This window comes from Centruroides vittatus, unplaced genomic scaffold (genome assembly GCF_030686945.1).
Source record: "Centruroides vittatus isolate TY-2023 unplaced genomic scaffold, ASM3068694v2 contig_668, whole genome shotgun sequence".
Lineage (NCBI taxonomy): Eukaryota > Metazoa > Arthropoda > Arachnida > Scorpiones > Buthidae > Centruroides > Centruroides vittatus.
The window spans coordinates 25,366-36,490 of NW_027122420.1; the positions used below are offsets into that span (position 1 = coordinate 25,366).

The 11,125-nt window shown below is 36.1% G+C and overlaps 1 long non-coding RNA gene across 1 annotated transcript; it reads left to right on the forward strand.

Moving 5' to 3' along the window:
- Positions 1–785: 785 nt before the first annotated feature.
- LOC136980080 (uncharacterized) lies at positions 786–8,530 on the forward strand. Its single transcript, XR_010881495.1, has 3 exons — positions 786–870; positions 980–1,122; positions 8,292–8,530. It is a non-coding gene; the product is annotated as an uncharacterized lncRNA (long non-coding RNA).
- The last annotated feature ends 2,595 nt before the right edge of the window (positions 8,531–11,125 follow it).

Consider the following 11,125-nt stretch of genomic DNA (forward strand, 5'->3'; position numbering starts at 1 on the left):
CTTCACTGCATGCGAAGGTTGAACTGCGAATAGAATTTATGTCAAGTTCAGCATACGAACTCTGAAGAATTTAAAATTACAGTCGTTGGAAGTATAAATAACTTCTGTACTATAATAATATACTATGTGCACAAATTACATTATAACTTTTAACTTTTTTTACTGTATATGATAAAGCTTCTTGCTATAAACACATACAGAAGCAAGAGATCACACAAGATTTTGTATCGATAACTTTAGAGCTACGACTATTAAGATCAGTTTAGTATTAATAAATGTTTTTTCTTTATTTGATCTTTCCAAAACAACGAAACAAAATACTTTCATAAAAATTACCGGTACCTATGATTTAAGCGGTCAATTAAGTCCTCCATCCTATCGCTTATGTCAAAATCCTGTTAATTGAAATACTGTATCCATGTTAAATAAGGACAGCTAGTTAGGCTGAATAAACTATTACTTCTGCTGCATATATAAAAGGATTGTCGCAATTAATTTTCAGTGTTAATCAAATTCTGAGTTAAGCAAGCGATACCTGTAATTAAATCCTTTATCCAGCAACTCGCCTTTATCTCTGTTTCTTGTAAATACATGTAGCCTTGTATAGAAATCTTATATTTCTCAATTTGTAAAGTAATAGTGATTTTTTATAGTTTAAAATATAGTTTTAAATCATATTACAGAAAACCCTTTTGATATTTTGGATTGGAAGTATTATACTAATAACGTTGGCAATATTTGGATTGCACGATTATATAAGAGAAACCTCACCAAACGACACTATAGTGTATTTACGTCACACGTTTTCTCCATTTGCTTTTACTGTGGCCACTGCTTGGATTTCTATTGCATGCATTACGGGATATGGTGGTAAGTAAAAGAGTTTTGAAGAAATTTCACATAAAATTTAGTTATTGCTTAAGAATTATATTTGTAAATTGATTTACTAATTCATATTAAGAGCCTGATTTCATTACAGGTATCTGTAATCGAATATTTTCATTGCGAATATTTTGTATGTTGGACAAATTAATTATTTGGATCTACATGCTTCATGTTCTAGTTTTAATGTATATTTATGGTCATTTACGAAAAGGTCTTTACGCATCAGCAATAACTTTGGTAAGATTAGTTTAACAATAGAAATAAATAAAAATTCAGCGAAGAGTTAATTAACTTTTCCGGAAACATTCAAAAACTACGCATGTGGAGTTGTCTCATTGTGTTTTATTACGATAAATTTTAATATTTTTAAATATTATAAAGTAGAAAAAATTTAAATTTTGAAGATAGGGATGAGTTTTATAAAAAAAAAAAAAAAAAAATGTAAATGCTAATAACTAGTGAAATCGTCATATTGTACGATCCTATTCGAGACACGACATACAATCTCTCTTCATTTCTTCACCCTCGAGACCTTTAACCACCTCCATTTAGTAGTATGAATTCCATAATAATAAACCTTTCTGTTATAATTTTAAAAAATTTCGACAGAAGAGATGAGATAATTTATCTAATCAGACACCTGGTTTATCGAAATGTGAAATTCATCGTAGGCTCATAGAGATTTATGGATATGATATAATATTGGTTCAGATACGGCCACATTTATCAAATCTATTTATCAGGAAAATCAGCAGTAAATGTTGACCATTATTTTGAAACCTTGAGTGAACTGTGGTTTTGAATAACTCAAAGTTTTCCGAATTCGTTACATAAGGTATCATTTTTCTCCAGGAAAATACTTGTTTGCATATTGCTAAATAAATACTTGTAAACCTTACAATATATTTTACTTACCTTACAGGTTTAGTTATTCTTAGAGACCTTTTTTTCTGTACAGTCCTATATTTTATTCAACAATACTTGATAAATAGGTGAGAAGAAAATTAATGTCTGAAAATTTGAGAAAATCAAAAAACTTGATTCAGGTGGTGTGGAAATTTTGCATTTATATATTGTCACTAGTAACTAACATTTAGTAAGTTTCTACACCCAGAAAACTTACATGTTAAATTCCTTTCATATAAGGTAAAGTAAGGTTTAGGCACCTAGGTCCATAGATGATAAGAGTAATATGGGAGGACTTTCGTGGGTGCGCCGGGAGGTGGACAGAGTCGCCTCTTTTTTCTCGGCTAACAGGTCAGTGAGACCTGCCCATGTCAAGATGGCGTCTCGGTTTTGTTACACGTCACGCGTTACGCGAGTGGAAAAAGTTGAGGATGGGTCTGACGGTAGAGCGGCGGCGATACTCGAATAAAGGACATTAACAACGTATAATAACAACAACAACAATTTATTAATGCCAGAGCTACAGTTACAATAGGGGCGAGCTACTGTCGCCTAAGTTCGAATATGCGGAGGGAGAATTTACATGAATTTGGGGAAGTCATACCTCATAATCCTTTCGTTCTTGTGACAGGGTTGAGATATCCTTGGGTATCCTTTCGTTAGACGTCGGGACGCACACACATTAGCCAAGGGACACTACGTAACCGACCTCGAGTCGATCGGACAGACTCTATGTAACTGACCCCCTTTTCCTCTCTCATCGCCCTTTTATCGTCTTGGTCACGTTTCTTGTTTTCACCAACCAGCATTATTCGAATGTTGTTCCTCATGATTCATGTTTTTTTTGTGGGAACCAAACAATAAAATATTTTATTATTATTGCTTTGGTTTTGGCGGGTTCGAATTTTCACACCACCCTGGGTTTTCTAAAATCGTACCTGTCCCTGAAGGGCAGGTTCGATTTTTTGGGGGGAAGATGGCTATATCGTGCTCTTTCTTTCCCTACTTAGTGATTTATCTGGCAACTTTAATTATTCGCGACAATGATTTACATGGCGAATCTACCAAATTATTCCTTTGCGATAATAAAAGATTATTCAGTGCGTGTTACAACAATTTCCTGTGTTAGAACAGACACTTCGGGTTTTGTAAACAATAACAGAGTTCCCGGAAGTAGGGTTGTTTTCCCCGTTGGCACGTGGTGCTGACGCGTTTTCCTTTTGTTGTTGGGTACGAGAGTAAAAGTTCAGTCTTAAGTGTTTGTTAGTTTTCTTTTGTTGAAGTAAGTTCGTTGGATGGTGCGATCTTGCTGGCTTGTCCTTTGGAGATAAACAGGAACTCGTCGGTGCGAGTGATTCTTAACTTCAATGGTTGGTTGTAGTCTTAGTCCGTTGAGGCAAGGATGTCGTCCTAGCTGGTACTCACAAAAGTTAATTATAAACAAGTCATTTGAAATGAGAATTCTATTCGTTCTCGGATAGAGGTACGCATGTTACAAAAATATAATTGGGGTCTACTCTCCCTCAGGCCGATAGGATGATAAAATTCTAAATTAAGTCTAAATGGAAAAAGCTAATACGTTGTTATAATTCAAAACGTTAAAATGGCTAAATAAAATTCGAATAAATGGAATATTTAATGTAATATATAATATGATATACAGTCAAACCTGTTTTTGTGCGATCTTTTTTGTGCGATTTTTCATTTGTGCGATTTGTTTTGTGCGATTTTTTTGTGCGGTATATGAAAATTTCAATCAAATTGGAACATAATTGACTTCTGTAAAATTTTTTAAAACTCTATCCAATGTTTTCTATGACATCAGCAAGTTTTTTCATTTTTTATTCAGTAAAATTTCTTTTTCATACGTTTTTATCGGTCCCCTCTTATTTTAATACCATAAAAATCATAAATATTATGTTATATTTGAACAGATGCGGTAAGTTAGCTCCCCTCCAGCTTTAGACTGCGGGTGTGAAATTTCACACCTTGTTAAATGAAATAACACTTCCTGCAGCGATATTTATCAAATAAAATCATTTTTTAACGATTATTTTTAACTTTTTAATGTTAGATTCATATTTAAGTGAAAATAATTAATTAATACAAAAAATAAAATTCTTAGAAGATTTTTCTCCATTAGGAATTGCAGAAAAAGGCAGAAGGAGTTAAAAAAGCAATTCCTAGTTATTTCGTACGGTTTTGAGTTATTTTCTACGTAAGACTTTTTTTATGCGGTACCTATTCACCGCATTAAAAAAATATTTTTTAATTGTGTTGCAAAAACTATTTTTTATAGCCACTCGTGAAGTTTCGTGCGATTTTTTTATGCGTTTTCTTTTATGCGGTCCCTATCCACTGCACAAAAACAGGTTTGACTGTATATAGTTTATGATTATATTAAGGTCGAAAACTTCGAGAGAAGACGTTTGAACAAAGGATCTTAAAATGGCAGTGTTAATAAGTTTCAACAATGGAACGTTGGTGAGGTTGGTGAGGGCGGGTGGTATCGTTCAGGGGTGCTTCCTGTAAGGGTGCATCACTTCCTGGAAGTGGGTTAGCTTCCCTTTCTTAAAGAAGGATTTTTTCTGGTCGAGTTTCTTGTGGTTGTTGTCGACCTGTCGGAGTTTGTCGTCAGCAGTTTGTAATAGAATGGACAATATAGTTAAGGCAAATAAAGAATATTGCAGCACCAAAACAACTAGCAAGTATGGTGATTAACACAGGTAAGTAGGAAGTTGGTGATGTCATTCGCAACAAATGGTTGGGATCGTATTTGACGTTGGATAAGGTTTGATCTGCCAACCGGATATCGTAGTCTGTTGATAATTTTAGCATCTCTTGCGTTTGCGGTTCTTAAGACGGTTCTGCAGGAGTTGAATCTCTGTTGGATTGATAATTTGGTCGATTTGTGGGACGACCAATTGGTGTGCCATCTGTAGTGATAAATTTGACTGGCCTTGGAAATGTGATGTGAGTATAACTCTGGGCAAATAGCGAGTACATGCATTTGGGAGATTGATGATTCCGGTGTTCTTTAATTTTTGTGTTGTAGATACAAAGGGAGCCTTTTGATGCCTATTAGGGCATCTAATGGTTAACGTGAGAGGCTCGGGAGTGGAATAGATCCACGCTCCCGGTTGATCTAGCTTTTTAAAGATTGGTGTATTGTTACTGATGATCTGCCGATTGCATAGATCCTCGACCTGTAGTTCAATTCTGCTGAATAACGCATGTTCACACCTTCGTTGAGGAATATTCAATGAACAGATGGCAAAGGGGATAAGATGCATTAGCGTCAGTGATTAATTAGATTAACGATAAATTTGTTGATAAGCTATCTTCTCCACCTTCTGGGGTACTTTCTCGTTGGTGCCCTCATTGGTTTGGCACCCGGCGCTTAAGAGGAAGAGGTCTGACTAGTAGCGAGAGAAATAAACCGAGGTATCCGGCTACGATTATGAGTGGGCTGCGACATAACCCAAGGTTGGTTTACTACTGCTGCTGAGCCTAGGCTTCGAAGTGCGTATGGAGGTGTAATCTCCTTTTCTCCTTCTGGATCTGGTTTGGAAGCTTCACTTTTGAGCTTGGATCCTGCTTCCTCGCGATCCCTTTCTGGTTCCGTTTCATCGTTGGGATTAGATTGCTCTTATGTTAGTGAAGGGAGTACAGTCGTTAATGCGTCTTCGACGGGTGATGCAACAGGTGGCTGGATGCTTGTGTCCATGTTATCCTGTTGTATTCAGGGTCGCTTAGCCTTTCGATGGGCAGCGGTCCTTCTTTTCGCGCTCCAAATTTGTGTTTCTGTCTGTGCTTCCATTCGGCGGGAGGTATTCGGTCTGTTCGGGGACTGTCTGACAGGATTTTCTTTCCTTTCTTGCGGTTGTTATGCTGCTTTCTCCCTCGGCGCGGCTGTCTAGGTGTGCAAAAATGTATCGTTTTCCCATTGGGTAAGATGACTTGATCATGAGCAAGATCTAAAATTAATCGTGCGGTTTCAATGAGGTCTTGCTCCAAGATTCCTTCACACGGGTTTGTGACCTTGGCTCGTACAATGGCACATGCAATGGCATATTTCTTTCCTCGTAATTTAAATGTAGGCGTCACTGATCCTATAGCAGTAATCGGTTCCCCTAAGCCACTTCCTAATTTCTGTTGGCGCCTGAATTTTATGAGGGCTTTCCTTTTCAATTTATTTGCTAAATCGTTTGATATGAGCGTACGTTCTGCGCTGGTATTAACTTGCATTTTTACTGGAATATTGTTAATATAAACTAATATGATAGGTTCGTGCCTTGAGATAGTTCTAGTTATTTCTATTCTGCCTTTCCACCTCGTCTCATTTTCATCGGACGAATCTGTTTGGGGTGGAGAAAGGTTCCTACTCGATTTGGTATAGCGTCACTTTAGCTTAGATACAGGATAAGAGGATCTAGTAGAGTAATTATATCGAGGTCGCTGATCTTGGATGCTTCGAATAATACCTGTCCATCCATTTCAATTTTCTTCCTTACGTTGAGAGCTATCTTGATCATTTTCACTTTCGCGTCTCCTTGGAGATTCATTTCGTTGACGCATAGGAGAAGCGTTACTATTAGTGTCTCTGCGACCGCGGGGGTTCCGGTTCCTATAGTTTTGATCATTTGGTCGGTCGGGTCTACGGCTAGTATTAACTTGGCAGTATCCTCCTCGCCGGAAAGGCAGGTTATTATGATTATCCTCGATTATTTCACCTCCCTGGAGGGGTTCTAGCATTATTTGTCGATGAGGTTCGAGTTAGACCTTCCTGCATAGCCGACGTTAGTTGGGCTATCTCGTCCTGTGAGGGGAAGTCTGTCACCCGCTCACTAACTCTGACTGTTCGTATAATTCCCCGAGGATGGGCCGTAAGCTGTTCGATTGTATCCTCGCTGATCGCTGCATTGAACGCCTCATCAAAGGTCTCAGCCTCGCGACTCATTACCCTTCTGCGGATACTTATATGTATTCCGTTAAGAAATTGCGCTTTTAAACATTTATCTAACTCCTTTCTTTGAATGCGCTGAATAATAGCAGCTTCCTCGGCGTGATCTCGATTTCCATGGCGAGTGCTTGAAGCAGGGCGGCATATGCTTGTACGTCCTCGTCCTGTCTTCGTACGCAGGTATAGAATCTACTAAGCCTAAACGAAAAGGGTTCTCACTCGAACCGCTCGATCACTAATCGCTTAAATTTGTCAAAGTCGTCTACCTCTTTGATTTGTCGGTCTTTTCGGACGAATTCCCGAGCTATCCTGGTGAGTTTGAGTTTGGCAATGGCCAGCATTTGGGCCTTTGACCATGTCGCAACTTTCATCACTTCCACTAAGGAATCGAAAAAATCCGTGACTCTGATGCCTCCCGTTTCTCCGGTAAACACGGGCAGTAATGGAATTATTCCACCCAACCCTCCTAGCGTGAGGGGATTTGGATTTGGGTGAGCTGGTCCTGCCACGGGTTGCAGATCGCCCTCTATACTTCCTAATATTTTCGCTTAGATTGGAACTACCTCCGGTACTATTCCTAGTCTTTTTACGTATGATTTAGTTCCCTACTTCAACTGGAATTGTCCTTATTATTCGAATATGGTCCTTTCCGCTCTATCAATATTTCGGAGTTGTCGAACCCCACCCCTGACACCAATTTGTGAGTGCGCCGGGAGGTGGACAGACTCGCTTTTTTTTCTCGGCTAACTGGTCAGTGAGACCTGCCCACGTCAAGATGGCGGCTCGGTTTTGTTACACGTCACGCGTTACGCGAGTGGAGAAAGTTGAGGATGGGTCCAACGGTAGAGCGGCGGTGATACTCGAATAAAGGACATTAACAACGTATAATAACAACAACAACGATTCATTAATGCCAGAGCTACAGTTACAATAGGGGCGAGCTACTGTCGCCTAAGTTCGGATATGCGGAGGGAGAGTTTACATGAATTTGGGGAAGTCATACCTCGTAATCGTTTCGATCTTGTGACAAGGTTGAGATATCCTTGGGTATCCTTTTGTTAGACGTCGGGACGCACACACATTAGCCAAGGGACACCACGTAACCGACCTCGAGTCGATCGGACGGACTCTATGTAACCGACTCCCTTTTCCTCTCTCATCGCCCTTTTATCGTCTTGGACACGTTTCTTGTTTTCACCAACCAGCATTATTCGAATGTTGTTCCTCATGATTCATGTTTTCTTTGTGGGAACCAAACAATGAAATATTTTATTATTATCGCTTTGGTTCCGGCGGGTTCGAATTTTCACACTTTCTTATCTTCTGATGTAACCTGATATTAATATATAACATAGAGATAAGTCTAAAGGCAGAAGTAATTTTTGGCATTTTATACGAAAAAGTTACATCGAAAATTAAATGTAAAGTTTTAAAACATAAATAACATTATTAAATATATTTGAAAACAAAAGATATTCTTATTTAATAAATAATAAAATTTATTTGTTTTAATTAATGCATGCATTTTTTCTGTTAGTGGATGTTGTTCCTAATGGTGATGTGCCTAACATTGATAGCGTCGTTACTCATGCATTTATTTGTGGAAACACCTTTAAATTATCTTATTGATAAAATAATTGATTTTTTCTGTAAGAAAGAAAGAGTGGACAGAAAGGAAGAATGCAGAATTGATAATTTGCGTGAAAATCAAAACATCGACAACAATGAAGTCTAATAATATCGATTATCTTAATATGATTAATATATTTGAAGATATTATGATACTGATTTGTAACATTATTGTCTAAATGTATTTTTTATACAATGTATTGAAATGTATTTCATAATACAGGTATAATTGTACGAAATTGAAAAAAAAAATTAATAAAATGTATAATAACATTTGCAGTATGTTGTAAAATTAGAATTTGAAGAAAAATTTATGACATTTCGTATAAGGGATTTTGTATTTGCATGTAATGACTAAAATGTATTATCTTCCTGTTTCATCGTTTATTATAGATGTATATTCAAAAGCATAGAAGTAGAAAATATTTTTTCTTATAAAAGAACTAAAATTTCTTTAATTATAATACAAACAGCAGAAGTAGAATTCGAGTAACCAAAATACAAATTATTTGTATATCTGCAAATTACTAGTGCTCAGCAACTCTCGTTATATTTACACTTTATTCTAATCTTAAATATCAGTCACTTCAAGTTTCTTAGATAAGAACAAATTTAACTCCTATATGTTCCACACGTACAAGAAATCATAAAAACACGTCATAGAAAGTTGTTTGTGTAAATTAAAATGCCATTATACCATTGTGACAAGTGAAAATTCTTCCACGCTGCAAGAGTAAGAGAAAAAGAATTGTTTTTCTGCAGTTATTTATCGAAATTCTTTTTTTTTCCTTTCGTTCCATTGTTTCAGAATTTTTACACATACCTGTCCTGGCTTCAGCTATACCACAATAGGAGTTATTGGTTGGGGCTTAATAACTATTATGTAAAATTTCTGAATGGAAAATATGGTTGACATCTTAACACGATTTCTTCTTGATCGGTTTTATAATTGTTACGAGTAAGCATAAAATTGCTTGAAAGAATGAATCGTACAGGAACACAAAACAAACATAGCAAAACAGAGTTTATTGATGCTACAGGATATGAATTTTGGGCACGGAAATTTTAAAGAGGAATCTAGTGTACACAAGCCCTTTAGACACTAGTCGAGACGATTTTATTAATCGAGTCCAATATTAGATGAAATCGTACAGATGTGCATTCAAGTGTTGAACAAAATTAAAGCATTAGAAACATCACAATCCTAAAAAATTCTAAACCATAGTTCCGAAATTATTGGTAAATAAAGTTTTTACAATTTAAGTTAATCAAAAAGGTAGAGATAAATATGCTTGAATATTAAATTTTGTAAATCATATATTTTCACAGAAAGACATTCGTTTACGTTTGAAAATTACCATAGTTTAATTTTATACAGTATTTAAATAATTCAGTACTATGTTCCTATATTTGTACAATTCCAAAATACCTACTAGCATCTTTTACAGCATAATGAATAAACAGTTCTAAACAGAAAATCAGTGCGGATATGGTTAAACAATTATTAAATTTTTTGTTATGTTAATAAATTAGTGTGGGTAACCGAGGATAAGGTGAATGTCTTATCCTTTTGCTGGCAACAGGTTGGCAAAACCTGCTTACTTTGTCAGTGGATGGTGCGTTTAATTTCTTGATCCTGTGAGGTTAGGATCAGTTTGTCAGGTCGAGTGGAGGTGGGAGAGAGGGGTTGTCAGTAAGGCATAGGCAATGTACGAGTAATGAACACCATTAACAAGTAAAATCAGAAATTTAATAAATTAACAAATAGACAATTTACAAAAACAAAATCTGACAAAATCCTTTCTAAACTATTTCGTACAAGATTCCTAAACTTGTGCATATAATTTAGAGGGACCGAGAGAGAGTTTACGTCGATTTCGATATCATACCTGTTTCAAATTTCTTTAGAGATTCGAACTAATATCTTTACTTGGGATCCTTGGCACTAATTAAACGTTTCTGCCAAACTATTAAAAATTCCACGAGTTGCGAGGTGACTGTCCACTAAATTAAGCGTTTGGAGAGATTCTGTCCCCTCAGGGAAGGGGTGAATCGGTCTGGGAAAATTGGTCAGGTGACTGCATGGTGTCGAAGACGAATGTAGCTTTTAACAGGTGTAGGGTCAGGTGTTTCTGGGACAATGCGAAGATGGTGAAATCAGATGTCAACTTGCAATATTATATTCTTGCAATTCTAGATTGATGACAATTGTGTGGGCGAATGTTGACGTTCTTGATGGAGAGTTACCAACTTTTAGCAGTTGTTGTGGATAAATTCTTAACGGTTGTTGGTGAGAAGAGTGATATTCAATTCCTTTTTTCGGCAATGTTATTTTAACGATGGCTTTTACGAAAATAAGAAAAAAAAATATTTCGGAAATATAAGAAAAAAAAACTTGCAAAAGTCCGGATCTCACATTAGTATCATTTACAAAATAGTTTGATTCGTTAAATTATTGCGCATTTTTACTTTAACTTACATTTTTTCTGAAAGTATAAAATCTATGTACAGGTATTACAAAAATTTGTTATCGTTTGATGTTAAAATTTGTCAGCAGATGAAGAAACTAATCATGTCTAATGTCAAATTCATTTGTAATCAGTTCGTGGTGGTTTAGTTGGTGATTTTATTTTAATACACTCTCTTTAAAGAATAGTAAAAAAATTACAGTAAAACTAAATAACTTAATCATTTAACTACAATAGAATATACAATAGAAATAAAAATATGCTGAAGAATATA